Here is a 15,372-nt window from a genome sequence, read left to right on the forward strand (position 1 = left end):
CAGTCCTCTTTTGTTTGCAGTTTACATTGAAACGATGTGTTTGGCGATAACTGAGAACGATCAAATACGCGGTTATAGCTTGGCAGCCGCAGAAGTCAAGCTCCTGGCATATGCAGATGATATCGCCGTGTGTTGTACAAACAGAGAAAGCGTAACGGAAACAATACGCGTGGTGAAACAGTTTTGTGATGTAACGGGCAGTAAAGTGAACTGGGGTAAGTCCCTCGGTTTGTGGCACGGAGAGTGGTCCTCGGCCCCGGACAACTTTGCGAATGTGAGCTGGGTGAAAACCCCTACCAAGTATCTCGGTGTTCCCTTGGATAGCTACAAACAGAGCGAGGAATACTGGACGAACCAAATAAAAGAAACAAAAGAAAAAGCAGACAGGTGGAAAGGCATCAACCTGTCCATTTTCGCAAGGGCAACTGTATGTAATTTGTTTTTCATTACGAAGTTGTGGTACGTCATGCAGACGTTGTTTTGTTCAAGGGTAAATGTGCAAAGATTGCACAGAGTGTTCGCCGTTTTTATCTGGGACTCTAACTGGGAAAGATGTAGCCGAACAAATCTGTTCAGGCGGGTGAAGGTAGGTGGCCTGGGCTTGGCGCATCTTTTTGTACGACAAGCTTGTCAATAGATTTTTGTTTTTTCGAGATGTGCGTGATCCTTTTCTGCGTACGGTATTACAGCTCAGATTAAGAGCTGCGCTGCCGGCGCTCATTGTTAGTACCAATAGTATGCCAGGAACGATTCGCGGCTATCTTAAAGAGGTAGTCGACAGTGTGCGCTTTCTTTCTGTGCGTTTTTCTTTCGATTATTTATCTGCCGTGAAAAGAAAGACATTATATAAAGATGTATGCGATATTATTTTCCAGTGCCATTGTACAGAGCGATATACAGTGGAGGACCAGGACAGGATGTCCTTAAACGGGTGAAAAGAATGGAGGTGCCTACTGGGGCAAAAACATTCTTTTTTAGGCTACACACAGGAACACTGTCAGTGAAGACATTCATGGAAGAACGCGGCTTCCTTGTACCATGGGGCCCACACTGCTTGATTTGCAAGCAACCTGAAACTGTAGATCATGTGTTCTTGCATTGCTGGGAAGGTGTCTACTTCTGGGACGTCCTAAAACGGACAATCAAGAAGGAGTTTCCGTTGAATCCGCATGGGATCAGGTACTTACCGATTGACAATGAGGACGGGGTTCCATACGACCTAATTATGCTCAATGGCCTCCACTGTTTATGGCGGGCACGAATGGCAGGGTACCATTGCGACCCAGATGCTAGGCCTGCTCGTATTTATTTTCGAGAAAGTATGTCTCGTTTCATTGAAATTAAGAAAATGCAAGATATTGTACCCGATTGGCTGTCGAGGATAGAACCTCTGACAGCTTTAAAAGAATTTTAGTTTGACAACGCCAGTCCATGTTGGGCTGATGGCTTTCATGTTTTTCAGTATGTTCTGTAGGTGTTCTTTTTGTGATGTCTGTTTCTATACCATGTGCATTGTACATTGTCAAAGACCGGCAATAAATAAAAAAAAATTAGTTGGTTAAAGCGCCTGTCTAGTAAACAGGAGATCGTGAGTTCGAATCTCACCGGTGCCTCACGTCATTTCTTTTGACCTTTTTACTCTTCATAGGACAATACCCGCGATTGAGGTGAATGCAGAAAAGGCGGGTATTCCGCGGCGCCGTGGCTTAGTTGGTTAAAGCGCCTGTCTTGTAAACAGGAGATCGTGAGTTCGAATCTCACCGGTGCCTCACGTCATTTCTTTTGACCTTTTTACTCTTCATAGGACAATACCCGCGATTGAGGTGAATGCAGAAAAGGCGGGTATTCCGCGGCGCCGTGGCTTAGTTGGTTAAAGCGCCTGTCTTGTAAACAGGAGATCGTGAGTTCGAATCTCACCGGTGCCTCACGTAATTTCTTTTGACCTTTTTACTCTTCATAGGACAATACCCGCGATTGAGGTGAATGCAGAAAAGGCGGGTATTCCGCGGCGCCGTGGCTTAGTTGGTTAAAGCGCCTGTCTTGTAAACAGGAGATCGTGAGTTCGAATCTCACCGGTGCCTCACGTCATTTCTTTTGACCTTTTTACTCTTCATAGGACAATACCCGCGATTGAGGTGAATGCAGAAAAGGCGGGTATTCCACGGCGCCGTGGCTTAGTTGGTTAAAGCGCCTGTCTAGTAAACAGGAGATCGTGAGTTCGAATCTCACCGGTGCCTCACGTCATTTCTTTTGACCTTTTTACTCTTCATAGGACAATACCCGCGATTGAGGTGAATGCAGAAAAGGCGGGTATTCCGCGGCGCCGTGGCTTAGTCATTCTGCTTCCGGCCACCGAGCGTGACGGTTCGTGGGATCATGGCCTCTTCAAGGGCAGCGACAGCGGCTACTTTTGGCCGCGGAAACAGGCACAGCAACGACGAAGAAACGGAATACCAGTTTATTTTGCCTCAACTGCCAAAAGGACGAATAGTGAATAACACCGTGTTTCTGCATGGTGATGTACGAGCGAGGCCTTACAAGGTCGAAGATTTTAGGGATGCCCTAACGCCTACGAGCCTGCTGCCGGAAATTGTGTGCCTTGGGGCCTACCAAGTTAATCATGTGTGGGCGGTGACCCTCAGTGACGCAGCTGCAACGAAGCGCCTGCTGGCCTTGAAAGAACTTCAGGTGAAGGGGCGGCGATGTGTGATCGTCGACCCTCAGGATCAGCAGGTGAAGCTCAGACTTCACTGGCTGCTGCACGGTGTGGCCGAGGAAGACGTCCGGACTGCATTGGCGGCCTTCGGCAAGGTAGAAGAGGTGAGTCGAGAGAAGTGGCGTGTCCTAGGTGTCGCAGACAAATGTTCCACCACGAGGACTGTTCTTCTCAAGCTGAAGAGTGGCCTGAAAGTGGAAGATATCCCTCACCAGATACGTGTTGCCGGAGAGTTGGCCTTGGTGGTGGTACCCGGTCGGCCGATGCAGTGCCTCCGCTGCCAAGGCACTGGGCACGTGCGGCGGGAGTGTAAGGTGCCACGCTGCTCCCGGTGCCGACGTTACGGGCACATTGACACCGAATGCGTCAAGACCTACGCTACCGCGACTGGCCCAGCCGCGAGTCAAGAGGCAGCAGAACTCGTCATGGATGTGGTCGAGACCGAAGACGCTGCTAAGGGAGCCGGAGACCTTGGGTACCCAGCGACAGGTGCTGGGTCGGTACCGGAGGGCGTTGACGCCAAGGGAAAGGGAACTACGGAGCAAGTGACTGCGCCGGCACGGGTCGACGCGCAAGCTGTCCATGCAAAGGAAGGCGCAAGTGAAGACGAAGGAGACGACGACGATGCACCGATGCAACAGGGCGAGGCCACTATCGACGGTGACCGGGCTGCTAGTCTCGGAGCCACCTTCAAGCGTCCCCGTGATGAGGCCGAGGACAAGGACAACGCGGCAACCAGCTCCAGTGATGGGCCGCCGGCGAAATCGCCTCTTGGGAGGCGCTCGAGCTTCAAACCAAAGCCGAACGTTCCGCCCGACAGAAAGCCTGGGGACCAAGCCCAGCAGACAAACAACGACGAGAAACCGGGCGGTCCCGGAGACGGCTAGCCGACGGCTGGTCGTGAGGGGTAAGCACCATGCTCCGGGCCTACCTCATTCTCTAGTTCATCATGGCTCCTAATCCGTCACTCAGTATTGCAACTCTAAACGTTAGAGGGCTGGCAGCTAGGCGTAGGCAGAGTCAAGTCCTACGGTTGGCCACTGACCAAGACATAGACGTTCTAGCTGTCCAGGAGACCAATGTAGACGGGGAGGAGGAGACTGGGAGCATGGTGAGGCGTTTCACGACCAGATATTATGCGGTGGTGAGCCACGCGGTAGGGACGTCAGCGGGATGCGTCCTGTTTATTAAGAAGTTACCCGACCTTGTGGTTGAAAGTGTATTTTCATGTCAGACGGGAAGAATGGTCGTTTGCGACTTTGTTTGTGGTGGAGTCGAATTCAGAGTTATGTGCATATATGCGCCAAATGTTGTAGAAGAGCGTGCTGTATTTTTTTCGAATCTTTTTCAGTACATTAGCCGTGATAAGTGCATGATTTTGTTGGGGGATTTCAACTGTGTTTTGAGGGCTCGGGATCGATCCAATAATGCCGGTATTCGAGATAAAAGCAGTCACATACTTTCCAAGTTGATTAGTGATAGTGAACTAGACGATGTATGTGACTGTCTGGAGGGGGAGCGGGAGGTGATGTATACACGATTTCAAGGCAGTAGTCATGCGCGGTTAGACCGCTTGTACATGTCACAAGACATGATTCCAATGTGTCACAGTTATTCTGTCGCACCTGTGTCGTTCTCAGATCACTGCTTGGTGAAGTGTCACATTGGTATGAAGAAGGAATCATCTTTTAACTGGGAACTATGGAAAATGAATGCCTTACTACTAAAGGACGAGCCATTTGTAGAGGCAATACATGAGGCCATTATGGAAGTATGCGATCAAAGTACTGAAACCATAGCAGAGAAATGGGAATGGTTCAAACAAAAGGTTAAAATGAAAGCAATAGAAAGGTCGAGCTGCTTAAAGTTTGAGAGGGAAATGAAAGAACGAGACTTACGAAAGATACTTAATCAGCTGATAGCGCTGGAGTGCGAAGAGCCAGGGGCGTATAAGCAAGATATGCGAACCATCAAAGAAAAAATCGAACAGTTGGACAAAGAACGCTATCAAGGTGCGATTGTGCGAGCAAGAGCAAACGCATTAGTAGCGGGAGAGACGCCCACCAAAAGGGCACTAGGACTTGAAAAAGCACATGGTCGACGTAATCATGTCGATAAGATCTCGTGGAATGGCACACTAGTCGAAGATAATAAGAGCATAGGCCGAGCGTTTTTAGAGTATTACCAGTCACTGTTTGCATATCAAGAAGCTAATGTAGATGAGTTCAAAAGGGTCTTTCTCAGTCGCATGCCGCCATTGAGTGACGACACGAAGGACCGATTAGAAGGGACTATAAGAGAACACGAAGTCGTAAAAGCAATAAATGATTTGAACAATGGCAAATCACCTGGACCTGACGGTCTGAGCGCTTGTTTTTATAAAGCCTTCAAGAAAGAACTTTCGCCCCTGCTAACAGGCCTGTTTAACGACGCGTATGTGAACAAAGCTTTGCCGCCTTCTTTTGGTAAAGCGCATACCATCTTGATACCTAAGAGTGACAAAGCGGAGAAACTTAGGCTCGTGACATCTTATAGGCCGATATCTTTAACCAATGTCGACTATAAGATTTTCATGAAGGTTTTGGCAGCCAGACTTCAAAGCGTCATCAAAGAAATCGTCGCAGACCACCAAACGTGTGGGATCAAAGGGAGGTCAATTTTTTCGAATATTCACACGATGCGGTGCGTGCTCGAGTGCTGTGACCTCACTTACGATGGCGTCGCAGTGCTCCAGCTTGACCTAGAGAAAGCTTTTGACTGTGTGTCTCATGATATTTTGTTTGCCATTCTGGATCACGTTAATGTAGGTGCCATCATCACTGAGGGAGTGGCATTGGCGTATCAGAACTGCACAACACGTTTAATTGTGAATAAATCATTGGGGGCCCCCATTAACGTCATGCGTTCTGTGCGTCAAGGCTGCCCCCTCAGTCCTCTTTTGTTTGCAGTTTACATTGAAACGATGTGTTTGGCGATAACTGAGAACGATCAAATACGCGGTTATAGCTTGGCAGCCGCAGAAGTCAAGCTCCTGGCATATGCAGATGATATCGCCGTGTGTTGTACAAACAGAGAAAGCGTAACGGAAACAATACGCGTGGTGAAACAGTTTTGTGATGTAACGGGCAGTGAAGTGAACTGGGGTAAGTCCCTCGGTTTGTGGCACGGAGAGTGGTCCTCGGCCCCGGACAACTTTGCGAATGTGAGCTGGGTGAAAACCCCTACCAAGTATCTCGGTGTTCCCTTGGATAGCTACAAACAGAGCGAGGAATACTGGACGAACCAAATAAAAGAAACAAAAGAAAAAGCAGACAGGTGGAAAGGCATCAACCTGTCCATTTTCGCAAGGGCAACTGTATGTAATTTGTTTTTCATTACGAAGTTGTGGTACGTCATGCAGACGTTGTTTTGTTCAAGGGTAAATGTGCAAAGATTGCACAGAGTGTTCGCCGTTTTTATCTGGGACTCTAACTGGGAAAGATGTAGCCGAACAAATCTGTTCAGGCGGGTGAAGGTAGGTGGCCTGGGCTTGGCGCATCTTTTTGTACGACAACTTGTCAATAGATTTTTGTTTTTTCGAGATGTGCGTGATCCTTTTCTGCGTACGGTATTACAGCTCAGATTAAGAGCTGCGCTGCCGGCGCTCATTGCTAGTACCAATAGTATGCCAGGAACGATTCGCGGCTATCTTAAAGAGGTAGTCGACAGTGTGCGCTTTCTTTCTGTGCGTTTTTCTTTCGATTATTTATCTGCCGTGAAAAGAAAGACATTATATAAAGATGTATGCGATATTATTTTTCCAGTGCCATTGTACAGAGCGATATACAGTGGAGGACCAGGACAGGATGTCCTTAAACGGGTGAAAAGAATGGAGGTGCCTACTGGGGCAAAAACATTCTTTTTTAGGCTACACACAGGAACACTGTCAGTGAAGACATTCATGGAAGAACGCGGCTTCCTTGTACCATGGGGCCCACACTGCTTGATTTGCAAGCAACCTGAAACTGTAGATCATGTGTTCTTGCATTGCTGGGAAGGTGTCTACTTCTGGGACGTCCTAAAACGGACAATCAAGAAGGAGTTTCCGTTGAATCCGCATGGGATCAGGTACTTACCGATTGACAATGAGGACGGGGTTCCATACGACCTAATTATGCTCAATGGCCTCCACTGTTTATGGCGGGCACGAATGGCAGGGTACCATTGCGACCCAGATGCTAGGCCTGCTCGTATTTATTTTCGAGAAAGTATGTCTCGTTTCATTGAAATTAAGAAAATGCAAGATATTGTACCCGATTGGCTGTCGAGGATAGAACCTCTGACAGCTTTAAAAGAATTTTAGTTTGACAACGCCAGTCCATGTTGGGCTGATGGCTTTCATGTTTTTCAGTATGTTCTGTAGGTGTTCTTTTTGTGATGTCTGTTTCTATACCATGTGCATTGTACATTGTCAAAGACCGGCAATAAATAAAAAAAAAATTAGTTGGTTAAAGCGCCTGTCTAGTAAACAGGAGATCGTGAGTTCGAATCTCACCGGTGCCTCACGTCATTTCTTTTGACCTTTTTACTCTTCATAGGACAATACCCGCGATTGAGGTGAATGCAGAAAAGGCGGGTATTCCGCGGCGCCGTGGCTTAGTTGGTTAAAGCGCCTGTCTTGTAAACAGGAGATCGTGAGTTCGAATCTCACCGGTGCCTCACGTCATTTCTTTTGACCTTTTTACTCTTCATAGGACAATACCCGCGATTGAGGTGAATGCAGAAAAGGCGGGTATTCCGCGGCGCCGTGGCTTAGTTGGTTAAAGCGCCTGTCTTGTAAACAGGAGATCGTGAGTTCGAATCTCACCGGTGCCTCACGTAATTTCTTTTGACCTTTTTACTCTTCATAGGACAATACCCGCGATTGAGGTGAATGCAGAAAAGGCGGGTATTCCGCGGCGCCGTGGCTTAGTTGGTTAAAGCGCCTGTCTTGTAAACAGGAGATCGTGAGTTCGAATCTCACCGGTGCCTCACGTCATTTCTTTTGACCTTTTTACTCTTCATAGGACAATACCCGCGATTGAGGTGAATGCAGAAAAGGCGGGTATTCCACGGCGCCGTGGCTTAGTTGGTTAAAGCGCCTGTCTAGTAAACAGGAGATCGTGAGTTCGAATCTCACCGGTGCCTCACGTCATTTCTTTTGACCTTTTTACTCTTCATAGGACAATACCCGCGATTGAGGTGAATGCAGAAAAGGCGGGTATTCCGCGGCGCCGTGGCTTAGTCATTCTGCTTCCGGCCACCGAGCGTGACGGTTCGTGGGATCATGGCCTCTTCAAGGGCAGCGACAGCGGCTACTTTTGGCCGCGGAAACAGGCACAGCAACGACGAAGAAACGGAATACCAGTTTATTTTGCCTCAACTGCCAAAAGGACGAATAGTGAATAACACCGTGTTTCTGCATGGTGATGTACGAGCGAGGCCTTACAAGGTCGAAGATTTTAGGGATGCCCTAACGCCTACGAGCCTGCTGCCGGAAATTGTGTGCCTTGGGGCCTACCAAGTTAATCATGTGTGGGCGGTGACCCTCAGTGACGCAGCTGCAACGAAGCGCCTGCTGGCCTTGAAAGAACTTCAGGTGAAGGGGCGGCGATGTGTGATCGTCGACCCTCAGGATCAGCAGGTGAAGCTCAGACTTCACTGGCTGCTGCACGGTGTGGCCGAGGAAGACGTCCGGACTGCATTGGCGGCCTTCGGCAAGGTAGAAGAGGTGAGTCGAGAGAAGTGGCGTGTCCTAGGTGTCGCAGACAAATGTTCCACCACGAGGACTGTTCTTCTCAAGCTGAAGAGTGGCCTGAAAGTGGAAGATATCCCTCACCAGATACGTGTTGCCGGAGAGTTGGCCTTGGTGGTGGTACCCGGTCGGCCGATGCAGTGCCTCCGCTGCCAAGGCACTGGGCACGTGCGGCGGGAGTGTAAGGTGCCACGCTGCTCCCGGTGCCGACGTTACGGGCACATTGACACCGAATGCGTCAAGACCTACGCTACCGCGACTGGCCCAGCCGCGAGTCAAGAGGCAGCAGAACTCGTCATGGATGTGGTCGAGACCGAAGACGCTGCTAAGGGAGCCGGAGACCTTGGGTACCCAGCGACAGGTGCTGGGTCGGTACCGGAGGGCGTTGACGCCAAGGGAAAGGGAACTACGGAGCAAGTGACTGCGCCGGCACGGGTCGACGCGCAAGCTGTCCATGCAAAGGAAGGCGCAAGTGAAGACGAAGGAGACGACGACGATGCACCGATGCAACAGGGCGAGGCCACTATCGACGGTGACCGGGCTGCTAGTCTCGGAGCCACCTTCAAGCGTCCCCGTGATGAGGCCGAGGACAAGGACAACGCGGCAACCAGCTCCAGTGATGGGCCGCCGGCGAAATCGCCTCTTGGGAGGCGCTCGAGCTTCAAACCAAAGCCGAACGTTCCGCCCGACAGAAAGCCTGGGGACCAAGCCCAGCAGACAAACAACGACGAGAAACCGGGCGGTCCCGGAGACGGCTAGCCGACGGCTGGTCGTGAGGGGTAAGCACCATGCTCCGGGCCTACCTCATTCTCTAGTTCATCATGGCTCCTAATCCGTCACTCAGTATTGCAACTCTAAACGTTAGAGGGCTGGCAGCTAGGCGTAGGCAGAGTCAAGTCCTACGGTTGGCCACTGACCAAGACATAGACGTTCTAGCTGTCCAGGAGACCAATGTAGACGGGGAGGAGGAGACTGGGAGCATGGTGAGGCGTTTCACGACCAGATATTATGCGGTGGTGAGCCACGCGGTAGGGACGTCAGCGGGATGCGTCCTGTTTATTAAGAAGTTACCCGACCTTGTGGTTGAAAGTGTATTTTCATGTCAGACGGGAAGAATGGTCGTTTGCGACTTTGTTTGTGGTGGAGTCGAATTCAGAGTTATGTGCATATATGCGCCAAATGTTGTAGAAGAGCGTGCTGTATTTTTTTCGAATCTTTTTCAGTACATTAGCCGTGATAAGTGCATGATTTTGTTGGGGGATTTCAACTGTGTTTTGAGGGCTCGGGATCGATCCAATAATGCCGGTATTCGAGATAAAAGCAGTCACATACTTTCCAAGTTGATTAGTGATAGTGAATTGGACGATGTATGTGACTGTCTGGAGGGGGAGCGGGAGGTGATGTATACACGATTTCAAGGCAGTAGACATGCGCGGTTAGACCGCTTGTACATGTCACAAGACATGATTCCAATGTGTCACAGTTATTCTGTCGCACCTGTGTCGTTCTCAGATCACTGCTTGGTGAAGTGTCACATTGGTATGAAGAAGAAGGAATCATCTTTTAACTGGGAACTATGGAAAATGAATGCCTTACTACTAAAAGACGAGCCATTTGTAGAGGCAATACATGAGGCCGTTATGGAAGTATGCGATAAAAGTACTGAAACCATAGCAGAGAAATGGGAATGGTTCAAACAAAAGGTAAAAATGAAAGCAATAGAAAGGTCGAGCTGCTTAAAGTTTGAGAGGGAAATGAAAGAACGAGACTTACGAAAGATACTTAATCAGCTGATAGCGCTGGAGTGCGAAGAGCCAGGGGCGTATAAGCAAGATATGCGAACCATCAAAGAAAAAATCGAACAGTTGGACAAAGAACGCTATCAAGGTGCGATTGTGCGAGCAAGAGCAAACGCATTAGTAGCGGGAGAGACGCCCACCAAAAGGGCACTAGGACTTGAAAAAGCACATGGTCGACGTAATCATGTCGATAAGATCTCGTGTAATGGCACACTAGTCGAAGATAATAAGAGCATAGGCCGAGCGTTTTTAGAGTATTACCAGTCACTGTTTGCATATCAAACATGTCTCTTCTAGTGATCACAGCCTTGTTATGGTCACACTCGGTGGCAAGAAAAGGAAAACGCAATTCAGCTGGCAGTTATGGAAGTTCAATGTAAGACTACTCGACGACGAATTGTTTAATGGAAAAGTAAAAGGAAAAATTGAAAGCATGACCCGCACAGCAGCAAAGTCACGTGCGGCTGAATGGGACCATTTCAAGAATGAAGTCAAGCTGATAGCGATCGAGAGGGGAACATTGCTCAGCCATAAAGAAAAAGAAAAAACAAAAGAATTGCAATGCCAGCTTGATTTTATGATCAGCATGGGAACAGCGAATCCCGGGAAATTCTGTAAAGAAATCCGTGAAGTTAAGGGTCAGCTCGAGGCTCTTGACGTTGAAAAGTATCGATCAGCAGTAGTAAGGGCGCGAGCTGAAAAGATCTGGATGGGGGAAACTCCCAATAAGCGCGCATTGTGCGACGAAAGGAGATATGCAACAAAAAATGAAATCCGAGAGATAAGGTATCAAAACAATATTACCAGTGACATTAACGAAATTGAACGAGCATTTGTTGAGCACTATCAGAGCCTAATAGGTGAAAAAAGAAGCGGGAGCTCTCCGCTAGAGCCGGAGATTCTTGATTTAATGCCAAGGTTAGATGAAGATACTCGAGCGCTTTTGGATCAACCCATTAGCGTAGATGAAATCAAACATGCGATCACCGAACTAACGTTGGGGAAAACACCTGGGCCAGACGGCCTTGGTGCCGCGTTTTACAAAGCTTACGTCGATGATTTGGCACCCATTTTGCATGCAGTAATCACAGAGGCGTTCGAAACGAAAGAAATGCCGCTTTCTTTCCGCGCCGCTCACGTAGTGCTGATTCCGAAATCTGATGACCGTACTAAGCTGCTATCTGTGGGGGCGTATCGTCCGATAACGCTCACAAACACGGACTACAAAGTTTACACAAAAGTGTTGGCAAAGCGACTGCAGAGTGTCATTAAACTTCTTGTTGGACCACACCAGACATGTGGCATAAAAGGACGCTCTATCTGTACAAATGTGCATGTAGCCCGCAGTATTCTCGAGTGTTGTGATAATTTTGGCGATCGAGTAGCTATGTTGCAGCTTGACTTAGCAAAAGCATTTGACCGTGTGTCGCATGAAGTTCTTTTCAGCATTCTTGAACATGCAAACATAGGCACTGTGATACTCGATGGTTTAAAGATGGTGTACAGTGACTGTATTATAAACATTGTGGTGAACAAGAAACTAACTGATAGTATTAAGATCAGATCATCAGTAAGACAAGGTTGTCCATTGTCCCCTTTGCTCTTTGCAATTTACTTAGAGCCATTCTGTTTATCTCTAATAAGCAATAAAAGGATTAATGGCTATAAGCTTGAATCGTCACATGTTAAAGTGCTTGCTTATGCTGACGATGTGGCAATATTTTGTACGGATAGGGAAAGTGTGCAGGAGGCAATAAGCGAGACTCATAGATTTTGCAGACAAACCGGCTGCGAGATCAATTGGGACAAGAGTATCGGCTTTTGGCATGGAAGCTGGGATGTCACGCCGGCTGTCTTCGCAAATTTACAGTGGACTGTGTCTCCTTCGAAATATCTGGGTGTGCCTCTTGAGCACTACAATAGCACTGCACAATACTGGGAAGAAGAGACGTCGCGTCTAAAAGAGAAAACCGGAGGATGGCAAGGTCGCGATTTATCGATGTTTGCAAGGGCAACTGTTTGTAATTTATTTTTAATTGCCAAAGTGTGGTATGTTCTCCAATTTTTGTCCATGACACGTGTGAACGTACAGAAAATTCACAGAGTTTTTGCTGTTTTTATTTGGGGTTCCACTTGGGAGAGGGTCAGTCGAACACACTTGTTTCGTCCTGTTCGAGATGGGGGACTTGGATTGTCGCATTTGTTCTTACGACAGATTGTTTCTCGTTTTGTCTTCTTGCGTGACCAAAGTGATTTATTTTTGCGTACGATGCTTCAGGTTCGCTTGAAGGATGTTCTTCCTGAAATTATTGTGTCGAGTGCAATGCCTGTAAACTGTGGGGTTAAAGGCTACGTGCGGGAGGTAGCAACTTCCTTCCGAATACTAAAAGCTCGATTTTCAATGCAATACCTGAGCACAGTGACAAGAAAGAAACTTTACAAAGATTTAGTTGAAGTTATGCTGCCAGTGCCTATGTACAGAATGAAATACTATGGAAGCCCTGGGCAAGATGTGTTAAAAAGAGTTAAAAGGATGCCAGTGAGAGCAAATGCAAAATCTTTTTTCTTCAAGTTGCATACATCTACCCTTCCTGTGAAAACATGGTTGGCCGAGAAAGGAATATTGGTGCCCTGGACGACGAACTGTGTAATCTGTAAGAAACCCGAGACCATTGAGCACGCATTTATTGAGTGCTGGGATGCCGTATTTTACTGGGACATCTTGCAAAGAACGCTTAAAAAGGAACTGCCGATAACACCGCAGGGTATACGCTTCCTGCCGGTAGACAGTGATCAAGAGTTCCCATATGATATGATTATGCTCTTAGGCCTCCATAGTCTTTGGAAAACACGGATGGCGGTAACGCACGCTGATGTAAACCTGCGGTCAACCCGAGAAAATTTTATTGAAAGTATTGTTTTCATACGTGAAATATTTCGTGTACAGACGGAACCGCCTGATTGGTTGGATGTCCTTGATGAATTGGTGAAGTTCAAAGAATTTTAGCTTGCTACGGTGGCCCAAGTAGGCCAGCGTACTTTTACATGTGTATGTGCATCTGTGTGTGTGAATAAAACAAGGTTCATAAAAAAAAAAGCGCTGTGGCTTAGTTGGTTAAAGCGCCTGTCTTGTAAACAGGAGATCGTGAGTTCGAATCTCACCGGTGCCTCACGTCATTTTTTTTACCTTTTTATGGTTCACAGGACAATACCCGCGATTGAGGTGAATGCGGAAACGCGGGTACTCCGCGGCGCCGTGGCTTAGTTGGTTAAAGCGCCTGTCTTGTAAACAGGAGATCGTGAGTTCGAATCTCACCGGTGCCTCACGTCATTTTTTTGACCTTTTTATGGTTCACAGGACAATACCCGCGATTGAGGAGAATGCGGAAACGCGGGAATTCCACGGCGCCGTGGCTTAGTTGGTAAAAGCGCCTGTCTTGTAAACAGGAGATCGTGAGTTCGAATCTCACCGGTGCCTCACGTCATTTTTTTGACCTTTTTATGGTTCACAGGACAATACCCGCGATTGAGCTGAATGCGGAAACGCGGGTATTCCACGGCATTCTGCTTCCGGCCACCGAGCATGACGGTTCGTGAATCATGGCCTCTCCCGGGGCAGCGACAGCGGTCACTTTTGGCCGCGGAAACAGGACCAACGACGAAGAGAAGGATTACCCTTTTATTTTGCCGCAACTGCCTAAAGGACGAGTGGCTACTAACACCGTGTTTTTACACGGGGATGTACGTGCGAGACCATACAGGGTCGAGGACTTCAGAGACGCCCTACTGCCGACGGGCTTGCTGCCTGGCGTGGTATGCATAGGGGCGTACCAGATCAATCACGTGTGGGCGGTGACCCTTAAGGATGCGACCACCACGAGACGGCTGGTGGCCCTGAAGGAACTTTAAGTGAAAGGATGACGGTGCGTCATCGTCGACCCACAGGACCAGCAGGTGAAGCTTCGACTTCACTGGCTGCTGTATGGCGTTGCCGACGATGACGTCCGGGTGGCGTTTGCGCCTTTCGGCAACGTGGATGAGTTAAGCCAGGAGAGGTGGCGTGTCCAAGGTATGGGGGACAAGACCTCTACCACGCGGACCGTGCTCCTCAAGCTGAAGACCAGCGTCAAGGTAGAGGACCTTCCACATCAGGTCCGCGTCGGCGGAGAACTCGCTTTGGTGGTCGTTCCCGGTCGGCCCATGCAGTGCTTGCGTTGCCAGGGCACGGGGCACGTCCGGCGAGAGTGTAAGGTGCCGCGCTGCTCTCGTTGCAGACGTTTGGGGCACGTCGACGCCGACTGCGTGAAGACGTACGCTACAGCGACAGGCCCAGCAGTGAGTGAAGCGGCAGCCGAAAATCTGATGGATGCAGCCGAGGCTGAAGACGCCGCCAAGGAAGCGGAGACCAAGTGCCGCCAGCGAAAACAAGTACCGTGACAGTGCCGGAGGGCGCTGAAGCCAAGGTGGACGAAGCTGCTGAGCAAGTGACTGGGCCGCCACGGGTCGACACGGAAGCTGTCCTTCGAAAGGAAGGTGCGAGTGAAGGTGAAAGCAATGACGAAGATTCAGAAATGGAACAGAGCGAGGCTGCCAACGACGGGGACCGGGCTGCTAGTCTCGGTGCAACCTTCAAGCGCCCCCGAGACAACGCCGGAGACAAGGATAACGCAGCATCCAGCACCGGGGATGGGCCGCCGGCAAAAGCGCCTCTTGGGAGGCGTTCGGGTTTCAAACCCAAACCGAATGTTCCGCCCGAGAGAAGGCCTGTGGACAAAGCGCAGCACACCACCAACAACGCCGGGAAGCCGGGCGGCTCCGGAGGCGGCTAGCCGAGGGCTAGTCGTGAAAGGTAAGCACCATGCTCCGGGCCTACTTCATTCTTTAGTACAGCATGGCACCTGACCCGTCTCTCAGCATTGCCACACTAAACGTGCGAGGCTTGGCGGCTAGCCGTAGGCAATGTCAAGTACTACGGTTGATCACTGACTACGACATAGACGTTTTAGCTGTCCAGGAGACCAAGGTAGACGGGGAGGAAGAGACCGGGAGCATGGTGCGGCGTTTCACGACTAGATATTATGCAG

General features: G+C 49.2%; 11 non-coding genes across 11 annotated transcripts; all 11 read left to right on the plus strand.

Moving 5' to 3' along the window:
• The first annotated feature begins 1,695 nt into the window (after positions 1–1,695).
• Trnat-ugu (transfer RNA threonine (anticodon UGU)) lies at positions 1,696–1,769 on the plus strand. The gene has a single exon. It is a non-coding gene; the product is annotated as a tRNA-Thr (tRNA).
• Positions 1,770–1,851: 82 nt separating this feature from the next.
• Positions 1,852–1,925, plus strand: Trnat-ugu (transfer RNA threonine (anticodon UGU)). Its single transcript has one exon. It is a non-coding gene; the product is annotated as a tRNA-Thr (tRNA).
• An 82-nt stretch (positions 1,926–2,007) lies between these two features.
• Trnat-ugu (transfer RNA threonine (anticodon UGU)) lies at positions 2,008–2,081 on the plus strand. The gene has a single exon. It is a non-coding gene; the product is annotated as a tRNA-Thr (tRNA).
• Positions 2,082–2,163: 82 nt separating this feature from the next.
• Positions 2,164–2,237, plus strand: Trnat-agu (transfer RNA threonine (anticodon AGU)). Its single transcript has one exon. It is a non-coding gene; the product is annotated as a tRNA-Thr (tRNA).
• A 5,103-nt stretch (positions 2,238–7,340) lies between these two features.
• Trnat-ugu (transfer RNA threonine (anticodon UGU)) lies at positions 7,341–7,414 on the plus strand. The gene has a single exon. It is a non-coding gene; the product is annotated as a tRNA-Thr (tRNA).
• Positions 7,415–7,496: 82 nt separating this feature from the next.
• On the plus strand, positions 7,497–7,570 carry Trnat-ugu (transfer RNA threonine (anticodon UGU)). Its single transcript has one exon. It is a non-coding gene; the product is annotated as a tRNA-Thr (tRNA).
• Positions 7,571–7,652: 82 nt separating this feature from the next.
• On the plus strand, positions 7,653–7,726 carry Trnat-ugu (transfer RNA threonine (anticodon UGU)). Its single transcript has one exon. It is a non-coding gene; the product is annotated as a tRNA-Thr (tRNA).
• An 82-nt stretch (positions 7,727–7,808) lies between these two features.
• Trnat-agu (transfer RNA threonine (anticodon AGU)) lies at positions 7,809–7,882 on the plus strand. The gene has a single exon. It is a non-coding gene; the product is annotated as a tRNA-Thr (tRNA).
• A 5,502-nt stretch (positions 7,883–13,384) lies between these two features.
• Positions 13,385–13,458, plus strand: Trnat-ugu (transfer RNA threonine (anticodon UGU)). The gene has a single exon. It is a non-coding gene; the product is annotated as a tRNA-Thr (tRNA).
• An 80-nt stretch (positions 13,459–13,538) lies between these two features.
• On the plus strand, positions 13,539–13,612 carry Trnat-ugu (transfer RNA threonine (anticodon UGU)). Its single transcript has one exon. It is a non-coding gene; the product is annotated as a tRNA-Thr (tRNA).
• An 80-nt stretch (positions 13,613–13,692) lies between these two features.
• Positions 13,693–13,766, plus strand: Trnat-ugu (transfer RNA threonine (anticodon UGU)). Its single transcript has one exon. It is a non-coding gene; the product is annotated as a tRNA-Thr (tRNA).
• The last annotated feature ends 1,606 nt before the right edge of the window (positions 13,767–15,372 follow it).

Source organism: Dermacentor silvarum, unplaced genomic scaffold (assembly GCF_013339745.2).
Source record: "Dermacentor silvarum isolate Dsil-2018 unplaced genomic scaffold, BIME_Dsil_1.4 Seq785, whole genome shotgun sequence".
Classification (NCBI taxonomy): Eukaryota; Metazoa; Arthropoda; class Arachnida; order Ixodida; family Ixodidae; genus Dermacentor; species Dermacentor silvarum.